At 39.0% G+C, this 10444-nt stretch overlaps 1 non-coding gene across 1 annotated transcript; it reads left to right on the forward strand.

Moving 5' to 3' along the window:
- The first annotated feature begins 7876 nt into the window (after positions 1–7876).
- Positions 7877–7950, forward strand: trnai-aau (transfer RNA isoleucine (anticodon AAU)). The gene has a single exon. It is a non-coding gene; the product is annotated as a tRNA-Ile (tRNA).
- Positions 7951–10444: the final 2494 nt, after the last annotated feature.

Below are 10444 nucleotides of genomic sequence, written 5' to 3' on the forward strand. Positions count from 1 at the left end.
AGTCGATGGTGAGACGTTGGCGACGGCAGCGTGACGAACTGACTCAATGCAAAAGGATGACAAAAACTTTCAGAGGCAATAAAAGCAGACTGCCCGAACTTGAAAACGTTATTGACAACGTGAACACCTGCAGCTTATATTCAGGTGTGGTCAATAGTCCGGAAATTACAGTAACCCAACTTGCTCCCAGTGTCTGTGTACACCGGGTGAGTCATTCCTTGATGTAAAGTGCTTTGAGAGCCTTGAAAAAAGGCAACCATTAACAATATTATCAAATTTGTCTAAAAGGTGCATCATTCTTTGGGTGAAATGTTCGCCATGGAAACAAGCAGGTGACTACTCCAAAGATAAGATAAGTTAAATGTCGTACGCTGAAACATTCCTGGCAAAGCTTTAAAAAACATGTCTTTACTTCCACATGTTTGAATCTTAACCTCCCAGTACTGCTGGTCGTGAACCCTTCAGGGCAGAACATGTGAGTGACAATTTCCACATCATTTGACATACTGCGCCAAGAGTCAAGCATGTGAAGTCTACAACATAATTTCTCTGTCGTTTAACTGGCCAGAAATCTCAGAAAAATAGTTCCAAATGTCTAAGGGAAATGTTGACTTTATGGAGGAACATTATTAAATTTAAACCCGTGTCAAATGGGAACTTTGTGTGTTAGTTCTGTAAAGTGGCTTCTGGATGTTCCCCAATCTCTCGTATGTAACACAACTGCTGCTATTCAATATAAATATATGATATGAACAGGAAGACTAAGGAACTTGTTCAAAGTGGAATGTAATGATAGAGACATAGAGATACATCTTTTTTACACAGCAGGAACTAAACACTACATCCTCTTCTCACAAACTAAACTGTTTTAAGTAGTTGAGGACATCAAGAAAAACCTCCCAGATTTAAGCCCCGTGTTTCTGATGACAAACACTTGGCTGCAGCGGTGGAGTTTGAAGTATAGATACCTGTTAGAGCAGGCATCTCCAACTTTTTTCCTCTACACTGAAAAAAAAGGTTGCTGGATTTGCGTAAAAAAGTTCTGGAAAGCGGTTGCATGCGATGAAATTATGTCTAGGCTTTGAATCTTATTTCCATCCCCTCTACACATGTTTTCCTCAGGACATGAACATCACTTTTTCATGTTGATGAAATTTGATCAAATCTTGCTGAATATGCATATTTATCTTATGTTACCTTATCGTGAAATGTATAAGTATCTATAATCTAATTAAATTGATCTAATTCTGTAAATTAATACAAAAACAGTCTTTAGTTTTTCACAGTTCTGTATTGTCTTAAACAGAATCAAACACAAAGAGAGACACAAGTACAGAGACACACAGTGTGGAGCTGGACAGTGTGAAGATTTATTCCAGTGAAGAAGCTCTGGTCTCTGTGGAATAACACATGATGATCACATTATGATGATCTACTCTGTTGTACATGTTTTAATACATTTAAAGTACTTATTACTCTCTAATACAATAATGGACCAGAACAGAGTCACATGAACATCAGAACTGTACATCAGAAACAAAACTCACCATGTGCAGCTTTTCTTCCTCTAAACACAGTAACAGGTAGGGCATCTGGTATAAAGTCTCCTAGTGCCACATCACCCTGTAGAAACACGATAACTGTTTCAATTGGAAGTTCATTTTGAAAAAATCTTTTAAAATCATTTTAGTTGGTTTACTTACTTTGTTCATCTGTGGTCTGTTTTGTTGGTTCTCAAACATCTTCCTTTTTTCTGAAACATCAGCTGTAACATTCATGAACTTCACCACAGCTCCAGCAGAGCTCTGGACGTCACTCTCACATTCAAATCTTAGTACAACTGTCACACTTTTGTAGATGGACGGTCAAATACAATTTGTTTTATGGAAACAGTCCTGACATTAACTCCTTTAATTTCAAATAAAACACTACAAACATGTTTTAACAATGATGACATTCTAGGCCAGAGAAACATATCAAATCTTTGAAAAGTCTCACCTCCAGATCAGCTCTCATAATCCTCCTGCTCCACACTGCACGTCCTCTGCTCCTGGAACTGTCCAGTGTCGGGAACTGAACGCTGCTGTATAATATTGTGTAGAAACACCTCCTTTGAACGGGAAATTGCACCTATATGTTAGATAACATAGTGGAGCCAGTTGGCTAACATCCGACGTAACGTTATCCCAGGGCTAATTAGCAAATATCAGGTTCTCTGTATGTTTAGATTAAAACATTCACGGCTACAGCCACAGCGAGCATCAGTCAGTCTTCACTTCAGCTGCATTTCAGACAATGATTTATACATGAGTTATAATGGGTTATAATGAGCAAATCCATCCACGTCACAGTGACGTTATACTTACCAGTAAATACTGTATATATACCAAGGTGTTGCCTGTAAACACGAACATTAATTGATGCTGGAAGCTGCATTAAACTGTAATGTGTAACATTTCATTAGCTGTGACGTCTGTAACCAGGACAGTTTGGTAGTGTTTGGTGTAAACTGGGACATTTCAGCGTCCTGAGGAACTTTTGGTGGCATTTCATGCGAGAAATGCAGCTGAAGTGAAGACTGACTGATGCTCGCTGTGGCTGTAGTCTACAGAGAACCTGATATTTGCTAATTAGCCCTGGGATAACATTACGTCGGATGTTAGCCAACTGGCTACCACTATGTTATCTAACATATAGGTGCAATTTCCCGTTCAACTCATTTGAGAGTTTACAAATATTTATTTTATGCGCAACTACAGCCAAATATGCACGGATTTCCCAAATACGCATGGATTTTTATTTTATGCGCACAAATATTTTTGACAGCTTTCTTACTCCATAGTTTAGTTTTACCTGTTGCTAACACTAGTGGGAGCAACCTTAGGAAAAGAATACAGCTGATTTGTCTATTTTTAATGTTCATATCTTTATATATATATATATATATATATATTATATATATATATATATATATATATATATATATATATATATATATATATATATATATTTGTTTATTTATTACCATTGTAAATGTATGATTTTGATGCATAACTTGGTGCACTGATAAATAGATAATGGTTTATGTTTTATAAGCGTCTAACTGTTTACCATCTAAGGCTCGCCGTGGCTCTTATATTTACTCTGTTTTTTTGCGACCGCTGAAATTGGTAGCTTTCTGGCATTTTTGTTTTGTAAAGGGAGCTCACTGGAGAAAAAAGGTTCTAAACCCCTGCCCTATATCTCCAGACCATAGACGGTATAAAGAAGTGGACTAAATGAGTGTGATGTCACCCATAGTGTTCGGATCCAGTCAAATGAAGCTCATCGAGGCTTGTGGTTATTGGGGCAAATTTGGAGCCGAGTTTCTTATTTAGATTTTCCTTCCTGGCCTTCCTTAACACTAGTGGGAGTGACCTTGGGGAAAGGATGCGGCTGTTATGTCTGTTATTAATGTTCGTATCTTTTTAAAAAATATATATAGATAATTATGTCTATATGTCCAGTCTGTTGTTATCTTTTTGCTACTTAGTTAGAATTTATTATTACCATTTATATTTTTACTCTTTGTTATTATTATTTTTATATTGTGATGTGTGAGCTCCTGTGTCCAAATAATTTCCCTTGTGGACCAATAAAGTTTGTCTAAGTCTAAATCTATCTTTATTTATGAGCAAAATAGAGAAATAAAAACCCCAGATTCACATAGAGAGGGTTAATACGAACATTTTAAGACCCAAAATGAGAGGAGTGACGTTTTTCAGTAGAAAGTGAACTGGAACCAGAATCAATGGAGCCAGAAGAGCACCCATGGAACATACCTCTATCTATAATGTGTACCTGATTTTTCCTGTCTTAAAAATGTGAAAAACTTGACCTTTGACAGAGAGCTGCTTATACAATATATATATTTACTGGGGCGAGACACATTTTGCTCAAAAACATGGGAAAAATTGACCGCAGGGCTTTTAACAGGTCAAGTTAGGGGTCAGATCCTGTAAAGAGGCGACACTGCTCACTCAGAAAGCATGTTTTTCAAATTTCCTTCTAAATCTTTGCCCCGTTTTGTTATTTTTCTACCCTAACTCTCCTAATGAGCCGTGTCTATCTACTCCCTCTTCCCAGAATCCCCTCCTACTCATCCTCCCTCCTCCTCTTTATCTGTTCAATCTTCTGCTTTCCCCATCTCTTTCTTTCTCTCTCTCTTCCGTGCAAATGCAGCTTAGCCGAGGCATCCAAAAAGCATTTAGCACAGATATTCTCCACACATTCACACACATGCTCCACCTGTCCGGACCTGTGCTCAGTAACACATACTTCTACACACTCTTTTTACACTCGAGCCACGTCTTAAAGGGCCCGTATTACTCTGTTTTCTATGTTATAATGTCGTTTCCTCGTCACAAACAGACCTGGAGTTGCGTTTTGTTTCACTCACACATGTTTAAGACACAAATTCTGCATATTTAGGTTGATTTCCTCTCTCAAACTGAATCATATGGATCATTTCAGTCCCAGAATTGTCAATATTTAATAAACTAAAGGTAAAATGTAGCTGTTAACTTGGAAACTACCACTTCATGACATCATAAGTTGGAGCAGAGCATGTGTGAATGAAGAGGTAACATTCTAACATGGCTTAAAGCTCACAAGAGTCAGTTTTGTCAAGATAATTGCTCTTTATGTCACACATTGTTTGGTGAAAACTGCTAAATAAGAAAAAATGTATACAGTAAAAAATGTAAATAATAAAATAATTTACATTTTCTCATCGTTAATACAAATAAAACTGTGACAACCTTTTCCACTTTGCTCCACGGCACTAATAAATGCACTGAAGCTCCAACAGGTTTTACTTTCACTTTAACATAACGGTAACAAAGCAATGAAACAACATCCGGAGGGGGTCCGGGTTGGCGACCACAGGATCTCGTCTCTGCTGTTTGTAGATGATGTTGTCCTGATGGCTCCATCGAACCAGGACCTGTAAACATGCACTGGGGCAGTTTGCAGCCGAGTGTGAAGCAGCTGGGGTGAAGATCAGCTGAACCAAATCCAAGGCCATGGTTCTCGACTGGAAAAAGATGTCTTGCCCTCTCTGATTGAGGGGAAAGGTCCTGCCTCAAGTGGAGGAGTTCAAGTATCTCGGGGTCTTGTTCACGAGTGAGGGAAGGATGAAGCGTGAGATTGACAGGCGGGTCGGTGCAGCATCTGTAGTGATGCGGTCGCTGTATCGGACTGTTGTGGTGAAGAGGTTGAATCTATGTTCCTATCTTCACCTACAGTCATGAGCTTTGGGTAATGACCAAAAAAAAAAAGATCGCAGCTGCAAGCGGTCGAAATGTGTTTCCTCTTCAGGCTCCCTTAGAGATAGGGTGAGGAGCTCAGTCACACGGGAGGAGCTTGGAGTAGAGCCGCTGCTCCTTCACATCAAGAGGAGCCAGCTGATTGCATTTCTCTCTGGAAGGAGGCCCCGAGGAAGACCCAGGACACGCTGGAGGGACTATGTTTCTCTGGGCTTGCTTAGGAAAGTACCACCTGAAGAGCTGGAGGAAGTGTCCGGGGTGAAGGAAGTCTGGGAGTCCCTGCTTAAACTGCTGTCCCTGCGACCCAGCCCTGGATAAGCAAAAGTCTTTTTGTCTTACCTCATGCAGTTGAATGCCTCTCCCAGTCTGTGTTTCATGGGACTACTTCATGAATGAGCCGGCTCTTTGGAAACGTTCCTTAATGTGGACAGTTTGAACTGATTCTGATTTGTATTAATTTTTACACGGATTAAAACTGAGCCAAAACAGGAAGCAGCACAGAAGCAGAGTTGACATCACGAGTGAGAGATTTGTACAAAATAAACGTATCTGGCATCAAAATAACAGTTTAAATTATTATTATTGTGGTGGATTGTTTTATTTAGATAATGCATCATTCCAATGGGTAAACACACTCCCACTCTAAGTTTGAACTATTTTACACACTGCTAATTTTCAGGTTATTCATCTTGTTTTCAGATTTATTTTCTACTTACTAATTCTCAGACGGATTAATTCAAGTCTAGAGAAAGTTTATTTTAAGATTATTTGTTAAGTAAAATTATCTTGCTGCCTGAACAGATCATTTCACTACTTTTAATCATCTTCTGATAGATTTAAGAGTTTATATATTAACATTTTGGCCAAGCTCTTTTGCAGTGCACAGATGTGAGCATTGGACATTTGTCTCTATAGTTTGAAGATAAAGTAAGTGAACACGACAGCTTCTGTCTTGTAAATACGTATTAAAAGAGCCAGTATTTTGATTGGCTCTTTGACATTAATGGACTAAACAGATCTCATTAAAGAGCTGAACATCTCTACAGTATTTCTCAGACAATACAGAAGCAGAAACTGAAGAATTATAATCAAACAAGAGCATGACACTATCCCAGACAGTTGATTCTTTGTCATGGTGTAGTAAAAGGGCTAAGTGTGCGGGGTTAAATGTTCAAATTAAAACATGTTCCTGTGTGTGTTTGAAATCAGGTCCATGGTATTTAAGGTATGTGACATCTCTTACAAAGCTGGTGTGTTGCTTTTTCCACAGGGCTGAGCTCACCTCTGTGCTGACATGTCATCATCACGTGTAGGACGCCACAGAACTGTACGTCCCAAAGGCTCTGAGGCAATACTGAGCTCACGCTTATTTTCATTGTCACTGTGACAAATGTCTGTGTTTAGTTTGTCACACCTCCCCTCAGAGGTTTGTTGACTTAAGATGGATTCAGGACTTAATCTGCTGGTGTCAGTAAATATGACGAAACCACAGTCATGTTTCAAAAGTAAAATGAAAGGTTAAATTAAGACTGCAGTTAATTGAATTTTGATCACGATTTTTATTTGTGTCAAACGATCTCCAAACTCATATAATCGAGCTGAAACGATTAATTTATTTAATAATATTGATTAGCAATTTTATGTTCAAAGTATTTTTTTTTTTTCATTTTATATTTTATACATCGCAAAACTCCTCTAAGGTTCATATTTTTAGTCTATATTTATTTTCAATTTGAAAGTTTTGTGCAAATTATCGATATTTGAGAGAGAAATGCTGAATAAATGCATCATGTAACTATATAAAATAAGCGTTTGAATAATCGTGGTTTTAATATTGACCAAAATAATTGTGATAGTGATTTTTTTTTTCCATAATCGAGCAGCCCTAGGTTAACTGTAACTTTTACAGTATGGCATTCATCTTCCATACTGTATCTTGGCATGGAATTCCAAACCAATTGACCTTGGATGAATGCTTCTATAACAAAAAACATGCTCTAAAGCTAAACTTCACAATTTCTACTGGCATGAACTAGACCTTCAAGGGGTTAAAGCAGACATGTCAAACTCAGGCCCGGGGACAAATTTTGCCCACGATATAATTATATTTGGCCCCCGAGATCATAGCAAATATGCATTAGAGCTGGCCTGCCTGGACTTATCTGGAAAGAAGAGAAAACATGGATGTTTTTCAATAAATATTTAGTTTGGCCCATGACTTAGTTCCAGTTTTTAATTTTGGCCTCTGTGAATTTGCGTTTGACACTCCTGGGTTAAAGCAACACTTTGTTACAAAGACATTTCAACCTTGATTTTATTCTTGGGAAGCATCCATTTAAAAACATCTCCTAAGACATTTTGAAGTATTTTAGTCTGTTTTCGCAAGTGGTGGACTTTACCCAAAGCTAAACAACCAGAGTCAAATTGCTCGACCCTTTGGTTCCCTGAAGGTTTTTCAGCACCAACTCTAATAGAAAAGATTCCCATGTGCAGCAGCAACTCATTGTTTCATCATAATTTTCAAACTTTAGTAAAAACTTAAAACAGTCTTGGCAAAGCATACAAAACCTGGCCAGTTAGCTCAGTTGGTTAGAGCGTGGTGCTAATAACGCTGAGGTCACGGGTTCAATCCCCGTACAGGCCAATTAAGTTTTAACACATACAGTACCTTGCATTTATTCAATTACAGTTTAAGTAACCCTGAAACACATTCTTACTGTAAACGGGCTCTCTGCCACTCTACAAATCTGACCTGTAATGTGTTGACACCTGCTTGTCTCTATGGAGAAGTTTAATGCCATATTCTGGAACATCTATAGTGACCAGCAGGTAGCAGACTCTCCATACAAGTTACATACTACACACATGTTTAACACACAAACCCTGCTTATTTAGGCTGAGTGCTTCTCTCAAACAGGAAACCACCTTGTGATTTCATGCTGTAAAACAGGAAGTGCTCCACTGTGTTTTTAAACTCCATACGCCTGGATGATTTCAGCCATGGAATTGTGGAATTGACGATCTCTACTGAATAAAAAGTTTAGCTAACTAAGGTAACTTAAAAACCACCACTACATGACATCACAAGGTGGCACAAAGCATTCTGAGCCTGAGAGATGCAGACATACTAAAGATAAAGAATTACTCAAACATATGTGAATGAAACAAAACACAACTCCAGGTAAGTTTTTTGAGGAGGTAACAACATTATAACACGGCTTAAGGCGCACAAGAGTCAATTTTGTGAATCGAAAGAAATATGTTTTTATAAACACAGAGCAACTTTGAAAACTTTTATTTACTTTTGATTTCAGAAAGTTCAGAAATTAGGACTGTTACCATAGAAAATAATAATAATATAAGAGAAAGCTGAAAGTCTTTACAAACTTTATTGATCCACAAGGGAAATTTGAAATATGGCTATAAAAAGTCTTTCAAAACCCATATTTTTTTAATCATGTTTGGAAGTACCCATGTATTTTTAGCTCCTGTGTTGTAAGGTTTGTTTACTCATTGTTTGCTGACAGTAAGCTGGCAAAAAATCCCGAAGAACTAGATTTGTTGTTGCCATGACGTCTTTATCTAGGATGCAAAATTCCCCACATTGCACAGGCCTGATGTCAGAGCAGACGGACGACCATGTTGAAACTGCTGCAGACTCATTTCCACACCAGATTTTATTGGGACCTTCCGGAAGAATTTGCAGACCACGAGAATGTGTTTTTCCTTTTGACAGACAGAAACCCATTATAACGCACGGGGGTGAGTGGGAAAGAGGCGGTAATGAGTTTTAGTCTAGCCAAACAAGCAAGCGCTAAACCAGGTGAAGATATGAACTCTGACCTCTGCGTGTTGGCACCTTTTATCTTCACCCAAACATATGCGTAGGTGTCATTTGAGTAATAGGTCTCCAGAAACACATTAAAAGGTTTGTGAAGGTGGAACTTGTCCTGGAGTGTGTTTTTGGCATAAAAAAAGCATTTGGAGTTTGGAAAATGTATGGACCCAGAGGAGGATAACTGAAACATTTCCACTGACAGAGGTTTATATAATGTAAATGTCATGCTCATGTTTCAGCCATGGACATAGGAAGTGCTCATGATGGATCTTAGTCCAGGTCGCACATTTGAACCTTCAGAGAAAACACCTTCTAGTATGAGCACGGAAATGAAATAGATTATAATGTAAAAAGAGGAAGAAAGTGTAATTGACTCATATGTTCACTGTATGTTTTCCCATTATTCAATGTTTTTACTATAATATCAATAAAATTAAAAGTGCACTATGCTTGCGTTATTGCATTGCGTGGAATGTTAAAGCGCATATGACAGGTTAGACCATTCACTTAGCATAGTTAACATCTGTTTCTCTTCTGGGAAGATCCAAGTCGAGAGACCCTCCAGTGTGTCCTGGGTCTTCATGAGGGCCTCCTCCCAGTGGGACATGCCCAGAACATCTCAGGCATCTGGACCTTGTTATCTGCCCGAGTCAGCTCAGCTGCTCCTCTTGATGTACTTGGTTCGCTTGGGGCCGGATTGGCACAGAACAGTTACAGAGGGGCTCACCCCCACCTGGGGAGAGTTTCCATTACAATGGACCCAGGCCGTTTTGGGCTTTACACAGGTCTAGACACACCCGATGGTATGGCATAGGCCTACACCAGGAGCCGCTGGACAGCTCAAAAGACTGCAGCTAAACTAAAGGAGCATCAACACTGAGCCTTGTTCAAATATAACTCCAAACAAATGTGAATGCAAATGAACCAGAACACACAGATGATCCTCTGACTGACATTAGGCAATTACCTCGGTCCAGGGTGGAGTTTGGTTCATGTTATCAGTTTGGCTTCAACTTTACATGGACACAGCAGACTGACTGGATGTGGATTTATTACTACACACGTCGGCTTTGAGACACTGTAAAGGCCTCACACCGGAGACTGCATGTTTTCAGATGGATATAGTTTCATGCTGCATGCTGTTTCTTCAGCTCTTGTGTTTTACTGGTAAGTGAGCGCCATTGCTAAATAACAGTTACAAGCTTCACACTATTTACGTGTTGCCACCTACTGGTGTGGAGCTGGTCCTCCAGTGACTGCGAGGGGGTAGGGGCGATGCGAGCCAGTTCCAGGTCTCAAC

This window comes from Boleophthalmus pectinirostris, unplaced genomic scaffold (assembly GCF_026225935.1).
Source record: "Boleophthalmus pectinirostris isolate CB_2022bp ecotype Guang Dong unplaced genomic scaffold, ASM2622593v1 HiC_scaffold_2, whole genome shotgun sequence".
NCBI lineage: Eukaryota > Metazoa > Chordata > Actinopteri > Gobiiformes > Gobiidae > Boleophthalmus > Boleophthalmus pectinirostris.